Here is a 4,467-nt window from a genome sequence, read left to right as displayed (position 1 = left end):
TTCCCAAATATTGTTTATAAATTTTCTTTTACATTTAAAGGGGGATATGATATAGATATGAATAATTTGCATTGGTATAGATTTTAAGGTCAGTTTTGTTATATGTATATGCATATTTCTAATCTTGATTAAGGTATTGTGATTGTGTAGTCCATTTAAAAATGTACTGTATAATTAGGAAATGTAGGTTGCTAATAGATAATCATTGATAATAATCAAGCTTGTAGTCATGTTAGTTAGATTTTCTAGATATATAGAGATACGTTTCAGTTAGATAGACATTCTTCATATCTTTCAAAGACTGCAGAATTTAATATTTTAATAACTTAGGGCTTTTTATGACAATGAGACATGTCTGATCCTGACAGCAGCAATCTACTTCAAAAGGAAGATGGGCATCGAAGAGGATCCTTATGGAGTTTGATAGCCATTTGGGCAAGAAACTGCTTTTGCCTGGACTGTTGCATAAACTAGATACAAAGAACCTGCAGAGAGAGGACTGCTGAACTTGCCTAAAGGTGAGATGGTGTTTCGGGGTTCCTGATTCATGAAAGAGTCCGCGAGACATTCTGCAGGACACAACAGAAAGTGACTGAACTGTCTTTGAAATTTCCTGCTCCGTGGAAGAGTCTACTGGATACTATGGGCCTGAAGACTGAAGATGGATGCCCCAATGGTACAAAAGAACTTTGGGTGACTTTCCAGACAGTGAGATGTCTCTGTCATTTCTAGAGGTTTGGATTTTTTGATTGCTTAGGTAATATTATATCCTTCTGGAGTCTTTGATGGAGTGGAAGAATGGATAGATAATTAGTTTCCCTTAGTTATGATAAAAGATAAAATAGATATAAATATTGTAACTGTAATTCTTGCTTGATAACTGTTTTGGTTATATGTACTCTTACTATGTTAAAGTGAAAGCCTTTCTTTTTTGTTTGAACAGAAAAAGGGGAAATGATGGGGGAGTCTTCTGTTTTGTGTTAATTTCTTTGGTTAAATAAAGAGACTGCCTTGGCCTTTGATAGGACAGATAATTAGGTAGGTGGATAAAACAGAACAGAATGCTGGGAGAAAGAAAGCCGAGTCAGTGAGTCGCCATGATTCTCCCACTCCAGACAGACGATGGTTAAGATCTTCCCTGGTAAGCCAGCTCGTGGTGCTACACAGAATATTAGAAATGGGTTAGATCAATATGTAAGAGCTAGCCAATAAGAGGCTAGTTCAAAAGAATACAGTTTCCATGTAATTATTTCAGGTGAAAAGCTAGCCATGCGGGAGTCGGGGCGGCCTGAACGCAGCCCCGCCGCTCCTTCTATAATCCTGTATCCTGCCACATTACTGAAAGTACTTATGAGTCCTCTGGTATAGTTTTGGGGTCACATGTACACTATCATATCATCTGCAAATAACAAAAGTTTGACTTCTTCCTTTCTGATTTGAATCCCCTTGATCTCCTTATGTTGTCTTATTGATATTGCTAGAAATTAAAGCACTATATTGAAGAGGTATGGAGACAGTGGACAGCCTTGTCTTGGTCCTGGTTTTAGTGGAATGGCTTTAAGTTTCTCTCCATTTAATTTGATGTTAGCTGTTGACTTGCTGTATATTGCTTTTATTATATTTAGGTATGAACCTTGTATCCCTAATCTATCCAAGACCTCTTTATCATAAAGGGGTGTTGAATTTTGTGAAATGTTTTTTCAGCACATAATGAAATGATCTTTTTTTTCAATATATATATATATATATATATATATATATATATATATATATATATATATGATAGATTACATTGATAGATTTTCATATGTTGATCCAGCCTGGCATCTCTGGGATAAAGCCTACTTGATCATAATGGATAATTATTCTAATGTGTTCTTGTATTCATTTTGTCAGTATTTTATTAGACATTTTGGGCAAGAAACTGGTCTTTCTGGACTTCTTAATAAACTGGACATGCAGGACCCACAGAGAAATGACTGCTAAACTTTCCTTAAGGTGAAACAATCCTTTTTTGTTCCTCCCTCATTAAAGAGTCTACTAGACATTCTGCAGGACACAGAAGAAAATGACAGACAAACTGCCAAAACAGGTAAAACGGTCTTTGAAATTTCTTGCTTCATGGAAAAGTCTGCTGAATACTATGGGCCTGTGGGCTGAAGACTGGATGTCCCAATAATATAAAAGAACTTTGGGTGACTGTCCAGGTAGCCAGATGTCTCTGTCAATTCTAGAGTTTTTGAACGTGCTTACAATGCATTTCCTATTTACTTAGGTAATATTATATTCTTTTGGAGTCTTTGACAGAGTTGAGGAATTTATAGTTATAGTTATCTTTAGTTATGATAAAAGATAAAGTAGATATAAGTATTTTAACTAATTTTTACTTGATACTTGTTTATGTTATATGTAATTTTAATATGTTAAATTAAAAAATTCTTTTTTTATTTACAGGAAAGGGGAAGTGATATGCGATTCCCCCTCTTTATGCTGAGAATACCACTGAGTAATCAAGGAACTTCTTTGGGCCTATAGCAGAGCTATGGGGGAACATAGGCAGGGAAAACTAAACTGAATATTGGGAGAAAGGAGGTATCATCAGAGAGATACCATGGAGCTTCTGCTGGAGATAGACATGTTGAAATTTTCCTGATATATCACAACCTCATGGTGATGCACAGATTAATGGAGATGGGTTAATTTAAAATGTAAGAGTGAGCAAATAAGAAGCTAGGGCTAATGGGCTCAAACAGTGGTTTAAATAATATAGTTTCTATGTGAATATTTTGGGTCTGATATACCGAGCTGCCAGAATCCAACAAGTGGCTTCCTTCAACATTCTAATGCTATAGCCATATAAACAGTCCTAAGTTTAAAGGCTGAATGTTTTTTTTAAGCATTCCTTTATAAGATGAAAACCTAAGTTAGAAACTTTTTCTTAATGAACTCAATACAGTGAACATTTTGGTATCTATACCAGTATAGCATTTGAGAAATTAAATAAACCCTCTTTTTTTCTTTCACTGTATTAGTTCTTGAGACTTCCATTTGTGTGTGATCATAGTCATTCTCTTTACACCCTTTTATCAGATTGATCTCTCTTTCTTTTCTGCCCAATTGTATATGTGTCTTTTATTATTATTATTTTTAGTTCTTTTTCCCATTAAGGAAAGTTTGTGTTGTTCAAATATTCCTGAATCTGTGTCCTTCTACAGGAGCATTTTTGACTTAACAACAGTCAAACTTTAAGGAAAATAACATCTTTCTCTACAAGTAGCTAAGAATTGATAATGGCTTCTTAGTTAGGGGTGGGACTCTGTGTGTAATATCAGAAATCTGCTGAGTTCATATATGTATTGCCCTATTGTGACCTGAAGACACTGTTTCCCTCTAGTCTGTCACCTTTGGCTAATATACTCTGCTTTTTCCATCATGATGATAATTAAGTCTTTTTATGAAGGAGTGTTATATAAATATAAGCTACGTATTCTACAGTCTGTTATTCATACATTTTGGCCAGTTGTTGGTCTCTGTGTTGATCATTTTTACTGGAAATAGAAGTTTCTCTGATTAAGGTTGAGAGATTTATTATTAAATCTGTATGTATAAGGATACATCTTAGAGTTCAGTTCAATGTTATTTAGAAGATAATGAAAGTAATATGACCTCTGCTTGAATCTATGACTTGCCTCTCCATAGGTTCTTACTTCAATAACTGGATCAGGAATAGTTTTAATCTCATGAAATAGGACTTTAATCTTGTGAAATATGGTCAATTCAACCAGAAACAAATTGTTTACTCCCATGACATTTGTACCACTATTATACCAGTAGATATGCCTTGACACCAGTTCTTACTGTAGCTACAGAGTTCAAACCTAGGTAACATTGATGACTAATTTTCTTCTCCTATAGTTTGCATGACATGAACAAGTGCTATAAAAGTAGGGGAGATGTTTCCAGGTAAATAACTGTTGTGGGAGCTGCAGGCTGTGTTCTTGCCGCCCCAGCTCCCAGTCACCTGGCTCGCTTTACCCGAAATAACAACACACAAATTGAATTCTTTAAACACTGCTTGGCCCATTAACTCTAGTCCTTACAGGCTAATTCTCATATCCCGATCAACCCATCTCTAATAATCTGTGTAGCATCAGTCTTACTGGGAAAGATTCAGCATGTCTGATCTGGCAGCTTGCTTCATGATGTCTGCCTGGGAGAGGGGAGCATGGCCTCTGAGCTCACTTCCTCTTCTTCCCAGCATTCTGTTCTGCCTACTCCACCCACCTAAGGGATGGCCTATCAAAATGGTCAAAGGCAGTTTGTTTATTACCAATGACCTTCCTCCATCATTTCCCCTTTTTCTGTTTAAACAAAAAGGAAAGGCTTTAACTTTAACATAGCAAAATTACATATAACAAAGCAGTTATCAAGTAAGAATTACAGTTACAATATTTATATCTATTTTAT

This window comes from Microtus pennsylvanicus, chromosome 5, assembly GCF_037038515.1.
Source record: "Microtus pennsylvanicus isolate mMicPen1 chromosome 5, mMicPen1.hap1, whole genome shotgun sequence".
NCBI classification, from domain to species: domain Eukaryota; kingdom Metazoa; phylum Chordata; class Mammalia; order Rodentia; family Cricetidae; genus Microtus; species Microtus pennsylvanicus.
Note: the sequence above shows the minus strand (reverse complement) of the source record.